This window comes from Procambarus clarkii, chromosome 22, assembly GCF_040958095.1.
Source record: "Procambarus clarkii isolate CNS0578487 chromosome 22, FALCON_Pclarkii_2.0, whole genome shotgun sequence".
Lineage (NCBI taxonomy): Eukaryota > Metazoa > Arthropoda > Malacostraca > Decapoda > Cambaridae > Procambarus > Procambarus clarkii.
The window spans coordinates 48190253-48202757 of NC_091171.1; the positions used below are offsets into that span (position 1 = coordinate 48190253).

The following is a 12505-nucleotide window of genomic DNA, read 5'->3' on the forward strand; positions in this document are numbered from 1 at the left end:
GATGTAAACTACAAGAGAGACCATTCCTGATGTAGACTACAAGAGACCATTCCTAATGTAGAATACAAGAGACCATTCCTAATGTAGACTACAAGAGACCATTCCTGAAGTAGTCTACAAGAGACCATTCCTAATGTAGAATACAAGAGACCATTCCTAATGTAGACTACAAGAGAGACCATTCCAGATGTAGACTACAATAGAGCTCCTATCTCACGTAGACTACCAAAGATATACTACCTGATGTAGACCATACGAGATCCAACCTGATGTAGGCAAGAGAGGTCCTACCCGATGTGCACTCCCTTGTGGATACCTTATGGAGGTTCCGTGGATCACCGACCCCGAGGCCTGCCCTCTCACCAGGCCTTCCGGTTGGTCGTCTGGTCAACCAAGGAGGCCAACCTGAACTACATCCTACCTGTGGTAGACTACGATACATCCTACATGATGTAGAGAAGAGGAGATCCTATCTGAATGTAGACTACAAGATACCGCTTACCTGAATGTAGACTACAAGTGAAAGCCCTACCTGATGTAAATTACAAGAGACCCTACCTAATGTAGATTGCAAGAGACTATACCAGATGTGGGCAGAGATCCTACTTGATGTAAACTAGAGATCTTACCTAATGAAGACTACAAGACAGACCCTACCTGATGTAGACTACAAGACAGACCCTACCTGATGTAGACTACAAGATAGACACTACCTGATGTAGACTACAAGATAGACCCTACCTGATGTAGACTACAAGGTAGACCCTACCTGATGTAGACAACAAGACAGACCCTACCTGATGTAGACTACAAGACAGACCCTACCTGATGTAGACTACAAGACAGAACCCTACCTGATGTAGACTACAAGATAGACCCTACCTGATGTAGACTACAAGACAGAACCCTACCTGATGTAGACTACAAGATAGACCCTACCTGATGTAGACTACAAGATAGACCCTACCTGATGTAGACTACAAGATAGACCCTAACTGATGTAGACTACAAGACAGACACTGCCTGATGTAGACTACAAGACAGACCCTACCTGATGTAGACTACAAGATACACCCTACCTGATGTAGACTACAAGATAGACCCTACCTGATGTAGACTACAAGATAGACCCTACCTGATGTAGACTACAAGATAGACCCTACCTGATGTAGACTACAAGATAGACCCTACCTGATGTAGACTACAAGATAGACCCTACCTGATGTAGACTACAAGACAGACCCTACCTGATGTAGACTACAAGACAGACCCTACCTGATGTAGACTACAAGATAGACCCTACCTGATGTAGACTACAAGACAGACCCTACCTGATGTAGACTACAAGATAGACCCTACCTGATGTAGACTACAAGACAGACCCTATCTGGTGTCATTTATCCTCCCGGAGTAATTTTATGCATAACCAGACGCTAGAGATTTAAATGGACTTGAGGAGAGAATTTGTTAAAGGATAACATATATTATTACCTACCACCATTGGGTTGTAGGTAGACAGACTGGGGACTATACCTTGGAAGGAATGTTCTACTCTAATTGTTGGATTTATTAAAGGCGAAAATTTTGGTAAAGCACACGGCATCATGTCACAGCAGTGACCAGTGTTCACTCCTCCAACCCATGGAACTGTAGCTCTCGACACCAAGGTGTACAGGTAAGTGTGCAATTATCAAAATAAAGCACCATGCCAGAATGACTATATAGAACTGGCTGTGGTGTTATATATTACAGTATAAGTGAAATGTGTTCCTCTTGTTGTAATGTTCATCTGTGATACATAAGTCATTATGTACAAAGTATTCAAGAGTTCCTAGAAGTCATTTATGATGCCAATACAGAGCAAAAAGATGGTAGATGTCAAAAGAATCAGTTTCACCATAGACTTGATTGAAGGACATTCGGCATACTTGATGGTGTGCCAAAGAAAACCGAATTTTCGATCATCCTGAAAAATCAAGATATTCCACTCGAAGATGATTGACAGTAAGTGAAGCAATACTGTCCTGACAGTAAGGTGCAGGTCTCTGCTCCATTAAGTGACCTTAATCTTGTGTGACCAACACGTGACCTGGCCAGACGTTAAATATTTTATATTTCTGTCATAGAAAAAAGGACACGGGAACAGATCACGTTTGCTGGTAAACACTATTACTAGTAGTAGTTAACCATCTATCTATCTTTCTAACGGTTGTGGATCACATTTTGAATGATGATAGAAATCTGAATACGGAATTAGCTTCTGAGGAATGAACATGCCTACTTTGGTAAAGGCAACACCAATATGGATGTGGTAGGCAGCTAAACTCAACTGCTAAAGATGAGATACAATCAATGTAGACGAGGAGTCCCAATAACGTGGCTGAAATATGTTGACCAAACCACACACTAGAAGGTGAAGGGACGACGACGTTTCGGTCCGTCCTGGACCATTCTCACGTCAATTGTGGTGAGGGAAGTTGTTGTTGTTGTTATAGATTCAGCTACTCGAAACAAGTTCCAAGTAGCACGGGCTATGGTGAGCCCGTAACTTACCTGGCACAGGAGCGGGGCAAATAGCACGGGCTATGGTGAGCCCGTAACTTACCTGGCACAGGAGCGGGGCAAATAGCACGGGCTATGGTGAGCCCGTAACTTACCTGGCACAGGAGCGGGGCAAATAGCACGGGCTATGGTGAGCCCGTAACTTACCTGGCACAGGAGCGGGGCAAATAGCACGGGCTATGGTGAGCCCGTAACTTACCTGGCACAGGAGCGGGGCAATTAGCACGGGCTATGGTGAGCCCGTGGTGGACTTACCTGGCACAGGAGCGGTGCTGTGATGAGGGTAGGAGGTGAAGGCAATAAATAGGCAAGAGAGAGGTAAGGAGAAGAAAATCTTAGAGGAAGAAAAAGCAAGGCAAAAGGTACGAAAGGTAAGGTGTAATAAAGGTGATAGCAATAGGAATAAGAATATAAGAACATAAGAACAAAGGTAACTGCAGAAGGCCTATTGGCCCATACGAGGCAGCTCCTATTCACACCCAACCAATAAGGAGATAGTAATAGGAATAAGAAGGAGATAGTAATAGGAATAAGAAGGAGATAGTAATAGGAATAAGCAAGGGATCGAAAGAGAAAACAATGGAAAGAAAAACAAACAGGAAAGAGAAAGAAAGATAAATGGAAGGGTAAGCTTATGTTGTCACATTTGTTAGAAAGTTTAGAGCATTTGAGTATATACTGTGAAAGATAAGAGTCAACAGCAACAAAGCCAGGACTCAAGTTCATGTTGGGTACGTTTTGTATTAGAGCCGATTCAACAAGAAGGCGTCTGTGTAGAGGCAGGAAAGATTGTTTTGGAGGAAGACCAATCAACAGGATGATTAGAATCCCTCACATGACAAAAGAGAGCATTGTTTGTGTCTGCAGACTTAACACTTCTTTTATGTTCTTTAAGTTTGTCATTAAGGTGCAGGTCCTGGACCTTGAGAATGGTCCCGGACGGACCGAACCGTCGTCGTCCCTTCATCTTCTAGTGTGGTTTGGTCAACATACAGCCAATGTTGAATTTACATCACCACCGGATGAGAAGGGTTGGAAGACTCCAGAGTTATGTAAGCGCATTTAGTCAACTACAATAACAAACAAATTGGAAATATGTCGCCAAATGTGACTACATTTGTAGTCACTACAAGTAGTGACTACATTCGTGAAGGACTAAAGCTGTAAGTGTTAGTAAATCGGCATCATGGTATCAATCTCTACCAGTCTTGTATTTGAAGAGTGCTACTTATTTCTCTGCCAGGATGACAAGAGGGTTCCACCGAGTGGTTCTAGGGGAATGCCGACTACCAGAGAGCATGCACGGAGTTCCTGCTGAATGGTCCCGAGGGAACTGCATGCCACCAGGAAAAATTCTATTCCACTGATTGCTCCAACAGTATCTACGACCACCGTGAGGCAAGGAGCTCCTCAGAGTGGTCACATGAGGTTGTCCACGACCAGGAGCGAAAGGATTTTGTTGAGCGGTCCATCGAGGCAAAATGTTCCTCAGACTTGTCCCATGGGGACAGCCAACCACCAAGAGACAAGTGTGCTGCGGTGTTATATATTACAGTACAAGTGAAATGTGTTCCTCTTGTTGTAATGTTAATCTGTGACACATAAGTCAATTAACAGATAAAACAATTCTTTTAGTATAAAAAAAAAAAAGTTGAGTGTGGCAAGATTACTCCATGTTAAGCAAGACGGACAGGATTTCCTAAATGTCAACCCTGATTAATGGGGCAGAGTAGGCAGGATATACGCGACCAGGCGCATAAATATGGTAAAAAGATTATAAGGAAACATTGAACAATGAAGGTAATGCGAAATACAAATGCACTAATGCAAAAGAACAACATATTAGAGTAGAGTAGTGGAGTACAATTTCATCCAGATCAAGCACAAAAATGCAACTGAAAAACACTCCCGATAAGCAACATCTACATTATTAGAAATTAGTTCAACAATGTAGATAATGGTAAATATGAATGCATAAATGATTTGGGAGTACTGATTAGCATAAACACCAGGACACCAGTGTATGACTGTAAGCATAGGGCAATAACATACTTGACTTGTCATCTAGAAAAGTTAGTTTACATCTATAAAAATTAGTATAGAAATATTTATGTTATCCAACAACGCTCCCATGAGCTAGTTTGGTAACTATAGCCTACTGCAGGACATAAATTCTAATGAAAATGTGAAAGAATTTGAAAAACGAAGTTAATTCCAAGCATCAGCATTGCAATTTGGTACATTTTATTTACCTAGCGTAAATATAAGCAACATATTGCAGCAGATTGAACAAAACACAAGAACATTGCGTCACTAACGCCAATGCTTCATAAAGCTGACTAACAACAGCTGGGCTGGACATATGCACGAGTGAAAATAACGTTGTCAACAAAACCCGCATCACACAGCTGCCTTGGATGTCAATATGTGATTCTATACACTTTTGAACTTTTTTATGACTCACCTAACAAATCTAACCTAACCTAATCCAAGTTAATAGGCCTACAACTGAAGCCTATAATTACAAGGAAAATCTAATTAATATTTAAGTTATGAGTAACTTACAAGAAAAATCTAATTAATATTAAAGTTATGAGTAACCTGAAGCTCAAGGATGTCACAAATCAAAAGGCTAACACACCTCCCAGCCGGTCCTCATAAACAATAGGCCAATACTCGCACCTCCAGCAAGATTATAAAATTAATCACCGGAAAACCAACAAATTCTACATAAACCTTAGTGTGAGACACTAGACAACACTCCCACTGAACACTGAAGAGTTAATCGACATTGAACTATTTAATTTGTAAAATACATAAAACTTTGGTGATTTATTAATATATATTTATAACAGGTACTCTGCGATATGACTTTAACAACCCCTCGACCATGTATTTTACTCACACGGTGAAACAATGGGGAGAGAGGCGGCCGTTACCATCACGGATTAAGAGTTTTTACTGACCATAGGAGTGTAGTGAAGGTCGACTACGGTAGGTGGAAGTTGGGTGGCGGTAGAGCTGTAAATCTAGTGATGGTGAACACTCTTCAGACCTTGCCAAAAACACACTACAGGCGTCTCTTGACAACTTGACTCTGCTCTCCGACACAGGAAACACCCACAGATGCCATCTCTCCAGATGATATTTGACTGTATCTTATAACAATAAAGTTAATTAATGTTCACATCAAAATATAATTAATGATAATCTTTTAGGAGATAAGTTATTTGTTTTTAATGTTTGCAAACTCTTCGCATTTAACAGAAGATGTGTTGGTGGTACATGGTTGGTGGTACGAGGCTATTACAAGAGGATGAGGGTTTTGGCTGTTATCTCTTTAACCTTCAAGGCGATAAGAATTAGCTGGATTTGCTACGTTCTATTGGCTTATTCATTAAAGTTTAAACAAAAAGTATTTGAGTTTAATTCATAATCAATAAAAAAAAAAATTTAGAAACAATACTTTGAGAGAGCAGTTATATTTTCGACTAATTTACACTCAACTCCTAAAGAAATAACAGCAATATTATGGTATCTAAAGCTAGTCATATTATAAGATTAATGATGGTACCAGATTCAGTTTTATGTGACATTGCACTGAGGCTGCATTCTATAAAAGAGCTGACAAACATTTACTCATTAGTAACCATTAATTTTAGAATAACTATTAGTAGTAAAATTATATATCAATCTATTAAATTTGATCCGGTATAAAATAAATAAAACCCCCGAACTTGTGAAGGGAAGCTACTTGTTGGAAAATTGGAATCATACAGTCCGCTATTGTAAGAAATAAATTAATTAAGAAAAAGTATAAATCATTTAATAAATAAATTAAAAATAGTAACTAAAATAAATAATAAAATCCCACTAGTCAGTTTCCCCACAATATTGGCGGCGCCAGGCTGTCGGCCCTTAGAATTTCTAAAGTCACACCTTTTGAGTGCTAATTGTCACAGGTAAAGTAGAGGTCATGTCGTATTATGTGACCTCGCTCTCTGCTAAGCTGATAATTGCAGACGGGAGGTTGTGTTCGTTCCATCAAACAAGCCGTTGTTTAAGTGTTGTAGGAAGAGAGCCAGATGCTATCTCCTGGTAGGCGGAGTTTATCTCCCGGTTCCTTCTTAAATACCGGAGGAATTGTACATTTGGGAAGAATAGACTGACAGAGAGAGGCCTTGCTACACCAGAGAGGTTCCAGCAGCCCAGACTAGGCCGTCTCAGCCCGATAGGGGACTTTGAATGTCAGCCGTACCACCACCGTCCTCTCTACCATCTTATACTCTGAGACTTTGGCGAGTTAAATGAAAAGGTTGATGTATTTGGCGTTTTCCAAAGTTATATGTTGTGTGAATTTTAGGGGCAGTCAGTCAGCCGTGGTTGCTCTCAAATTCTTGCGTGGTGACTCAAATTCTGAAGCAATGTTGATACTTGAGGGTCAAGAGGAAAGGAATTATGATATCCATAGATTGTGAATACGAGTGAATATATAATTATGAATGTCTACTTGATTTTTTACGAAAATTAGTTGTCTTTAATTCTGATCCCTAGATCTTGTGTTCTGGTCTATGATACAGTGAAAGGTAGAGTGGAGAGCACTCTGAAGTTTACTGGCTAAGATTATGACTTAAAAGATTCTTGAATATACGATATAAATTCTTACGGTTGTTACTTGAAAACATCAGACAATATTGTGGTATAGACAAGTGCCATTCTTTGTCTTATAAAAAACTCTTGAATGGATGGTGGCAGCCATTACTCCCTTCTTTCCTCTTCCTCCTCCTCCTTCATTCCTTCCCTGCACCTTTCCATTCTTTATTCCAGTACAGTACTTCCTTTCTACTTCTACCTCCTCTATCTACCTCTCACGCAATTTACTTACTCTAACCCATTTTCTCGCATTGTAAACTTCCTCTATTTCTGTAATTTCCGATACGTTACATAAAATAAATTCGGTCAAACGTTTCCGTAGTTTTTAAGCTTACTCCCGCCGTTTACCCACTCTCATGGATTACTGGAAAACGATGACCGTGAATTCACTCGGGTTACAGTATTATGTTTTCCAAGAGCGAGGTGGAGGGGGAAGGAGGAAGGAGAGGGGATAGGAGGAGGGTGGAAGAGTTTAGAAGTGTGGGAGGGATAAGGGGAGATATAGGGAGGGAGAGAGCGCCAGGGGAAGTGATAGCAAGACCTGGGCGCCGCCGGGTACCCCATCAAGTTATCAATATAATAACCACTGTGGTTTACGGTAAGCATGGGAGCTGGTTGATGATCGGCCAGATACTACTGACGGTGGAGAGGATCCAGGACCCAACACCACAATCATCGTTAATTAATCACTCTTAATTTCCGTTCTCGAGGACAAAAAGCTTGTACTTAGGCTTATTGAGGCCCTAAAAGGTTAAGCGATGACCTTTTCCAGGATGCCTATTTCCCGGGTACCTATTTACTGCTAGGTGAGCACAGGCATCAGGCGAAAGGAAACGTGCCTAACCGTTTCTGACCCGCCCGGGATTGAACCCGGATTCCTCTATATATTAATACTATGTAGTACAGTATTAAATACTCAGGGGGATAAATATTGAAGTTAATTCATTATTATTAATGAGCCTATATGTTACTACACAAATCAAGATAACTGTCTGGTAATGAGCGGAAGCCAATATGGTGTAGTAAGAGGCCAGACCATGTTACAGTGACGCCACACACCTGGGAGACAGCAACTATCTCCACGTTCCTCAAATTAGAAATCAGCCCAAGCTTCGTCTTGAGGCAAAGCTCAGCACCGTAAGCCATATTGATGCTCTCTCCACAGAACATTCTCTCTCTCAAATCATATACACTGATGGTCCCCTACACCGCCCACGGGTGCAGCTGGAAGTGCAGTTGTCCTGACAATGGGTGATGGTTTATATTTTGAGTGGGGAGTCCATATAAACAACTGGGCCTCTACCCTTCAGACCGAACTATTTGCCTAGCTCTTTGCACTGATATGTGTACAAATCTCCAAACTTGATACATTAATTGTAAGTGTCTCCTTATCATCCTTAATTGTTCTAAACTCTTTAAGACATAACTGTAACATGCTCGTGTCCGAAGCTAGACACAAATACAACAAAATTATTAAAGATGGTAACAGAGTCCATTTCATCTGGTCTCCATCTCATGTCGGCCTCCGAATGCATGATAAGAGCTGATAGTTAGCCAAAGAGTCTGCCTTTAAAGGAGACGTTGAGTGTAACCTTGGATTGTCAATGAGCAATCTGTGAGCAGCAATACACCGAGAACTTCAACAAGGTCATGTAGATCTGAGACTAAGTGAAATCGACACCAGTAATTCCATTTATCATCATACTATCATGCAAGAGGAGCCACACATCTATGGTTCATCCAATAAAATCAGCAGACTTCTAGATGTTACTACTGCTCGGCTTAGACTCTGTTACAAGTATCTCTGGGAATTCTCATTATCTGCTGATGTAGACCTGACCAAATGTAAACTGTCAACAAAATTATTCACACACCCACCGTCACTATGTGATGGAGTGCAAAAAGATACGTGAATTCAGAGACAATTCTATAACCAATGTTCCAACGATGTGTAAATATTTCATTCAAATTGATCTGCTACCAGAAATTTTAGCCAAATATCCCCAGTTTGCTAACTGTATGTAGTAACTAAGTGATTGTAACCTATCCACCGCTGCCCACTGGATGGGGGGCGGTGTGCAGGACAAACATATCAATTGTGACACTAGGCTCTCCACATATGTCAGTTGCATAATTTAGAAACTGTATTTGTGGTAGATCTCGAACCCATTGTTGATGTGACGATTTATACTGAATTTTGTAACTAGTTCACCAAGATTATAACTTGCTTAGCTAAATGAATTGTGGGATTCAGTCCCTGAGCCCATTATGTGCCTATGTAAGTAAGAATTATCAAAAGAAGGCACCAAACCGGGAAGGCTATGTACATGTGCCTATGTAACCCTTTCCACTACCGCCCACAAGATGGGTATGGGGTGAATAATAAATGAATTAAACTGAACTTCAACCCATGTTACAGTGACGCCACACGCCTGGGAGACGGCAACTATCTCTACGTTACTTCAACTCAAGTTAAATCATCACTCACACTAATTACTAATAGTCTTACGTCTGGAAAACATTACTTAAGCCACTGTTAAAGAATTTTCTGTGATCCCGGGAAGACCCATCCTTGAACGACAGAAAACGGACACGCCCACCATGGTGCCCTGGAAGGTGGAGAGACTGATGCAAACTCTTGAAATTGAAATTGTGACATAGTAGTGCTTCAAAACATCATTGCTGTTCTATGCTGAATACGGATCCAACCTGTAATTGGATGGAATGTCTCTTAGCACAATTCACAATTGGCTTCCTTCTCGGCTCACAATCAGGGATCCTGGGTTCGAGACCCAGGCGGGACAAAAATAGCTGGGTACGTTTTCTTTTACCTGATGCCTCTGTTCACCTAGCAGTAAATATGTCCCTGAGAGTTAGATAACTGTTGTGGGGTTGCATCCTGGGGTCAGTAGTACTACCTTGATGGACCTTGATACAAGCCTAAAGTATTCACAGGCTTCCTGTTCCTCACAAAATATGAAGTAGAAACAGGTTAGGGGGGAGGTATCTTTGACAAATCGCTGGCTTCCTGACCCCATCGAAGCCACTAGAGGTGTGTGATATCTCTAGGCTCCAAGACAAGGGTATTGAAAGTACACCATGTCTACCCAACCCATCAGTTTATTGACCTCCAGTGGTGTGAGGTGAGGTTCACTCAGCCAGTACTCATACTCATCTCTCATCCAGTGGCGTGAGGTGAGGTTCACTCAGCCAGTACTCGTACTCATCTCTTCTCCAGTGGTGTGAGGTGAGGTCCACTCAGCCATTACTCATACCCATCTCTCCTCCAGTGGTGTGAGATACACTCTGCAAGAACTCATACTCATCTCAATTCCGGTGGTGTGAGGTGACCTTCACTCAGCCAGTACTCATACTCATCTCTAGTCCAGTGGTGTGAGGTCAATCTGTCCTCCTATAAAGAATGTCGCAATTTGATCGTATGGGTTACACAAGGCCAAAAATTGTCGTACTAGAAATGGAAGCGGCACGCAAAAGTGACGTACTGTCCCGTTTTCTGTTTTGGGTCCTCTGGTAGGTTAGGAGAGGACACTTTAATCTGACCGCTTTCTTGACGTTGGGAAACCCTAGGAGGACGGAGTGGTGAGGTGACGTTCACTCTGCCAGTACTCATACTCCAGTGGTGTGAGGTGACGTTCACTCGGCCAGTACTCATACTCATCTCTCATCCATGGGTCCGTTTCGCTGTTAATCCCTGAACTTTTGCAAAATTTTGTGCACGCATCATTAAATAATCACGAGGTGCTTAGGCAGCAAGGCAACACAATACAAACACCGGAACAGAAACACGTTGAACTGAGAGCCCGGAACAGAGAGGTATGGGCTACGAGGAAAGGTTGAAGGAGCTGAACTTCACGTCCCAGGAAAACAGAAGAGCAAGCGGAGACATGATAACCACCAACAAAATTCTCAGGGGAATTGACAAGGTGGACAAAGACAAACTTCCACCCGTGGTGGAAGTTTAAAGAGCAAGGGGTGGAAAAGTTCCATCCGTGATCTTCAGCACGGGTGGAACACGAACAAGAGGATACAGGTGGAAACTTAGTACCCAAATGAACCATAAAGACGTTAGAAAGAATTTGTTCAGTCCACTAGTTACCAAGTGGAATGCTTTAGGCAGTGATGTGGCGGAGGCTGACTCCACGCAGTTTCAAATGTAGATATGATAGAGCCCAGTAGGCTCAGGAACCTGTACACCAGTTGATTGACAATTGAGTAGCGGAACCAAAGAGGCGAAGCTCAACCCCCCCGCAAGCACAACTAGGAGAGAACATAAACACATGTATTAAACATATCTGCTTCGTCAAGTTGCGTACTTAGGGACAGGTCTGCTTCGTCAAGGAGCATACGTAGGGGAAGGTCTGCTTCGTTAAGGAACGTACGTAGGCACAGATCTGCTTCGTTAAGGAGCGTACGTAAGGGTAGGTCTGCTTTGTTAAGGAGTGTGCATAGGGACAGGTCTGCTTTGTTAAGAAGCCTACGTAAGGGCAGGTCTCCTTCGTTTCGGAACGTACATAGGGACAGGTCTGTTTCATCAATGAGCGTATTTAGGGACAGATCTACTTCATCAAGGAGCATGTGTAGGGACAGATCTACTTCATCAAGGAGAGTTCGTAGGGACAGATCTGCTTTGTCAAGGAGCATATGTAAAAACAGACCCATTCCATCAAGGAGTGTACGTAAGGACAGATCTGCTTCATCAAGGAGTGTACGTAAGGACAGATCCAGTTCATCAAGGAGTCTGGGTTTAATGCTGGTACTGTATACAACACTGTTCTCACATTGGCCACATGTAATTAATACGCGGAATTATTTCTGGTTCCGTTTTGTAATGTTGGTGAATGTGCGCGTGTTGGTAATGTTATCCTGTTCATACGCACTCTAGGTGAGAGCTTGGCGAGGTCTACTAGACTGTAAATTAATAATTATATTAATAATAATAATAATCAATGTAATTATTATTACAACGATGCACGCTGTTTGAAGAGTAAACTTAACGTTAATATATTTTTTGGTTTCAATAAATTCAGTTAATTTCCCAATCCAGCTGTACTCCTTACAAAAGAACTATGATATATTACTAAAATATTATAAAGTTGGAGACCATCATTGTACATAGTTTACACTTAATGTCCCCGAGTTCTCAGCTGCACCACTAACTCACTCATTTTAATTTATATATTTAAATATACATATGTGATGACTGAACTGATTGATCTGTACACCGCTGACCGTAGTGTGTTACCGGCTCCATTACCCACTCAGGCGGGGC

At 41.7% G+C, this 12505-nt stretch overlaps 1 protein-coding gene across 2 annotated transcripts in view; it reads right to left on the minus strand.

Moving 5' to 3' along the window:
• Positions 1-6340, minus strand: part of LOC123759116 (receptor-type tyrosine-protein phosphatase S) — a 144268-nt gene extending 137928 nt beyond the window's left edge. Inside the window, exon 1 of one of the 2 annotated variants that reach the window (XM_069328996.1) lies at positions 5529-6340. The gene's annotated coding sequence lies outside the window, so the exon portion shown is untranslated. The remainder of the gene's footprint in view (positions 1-5528) is intronic. The other variant, XM_069328995.1, reaches the window with a different exon arrangement.
• Positions 6341-12505: the final 6165 nt, after the last annotated feature.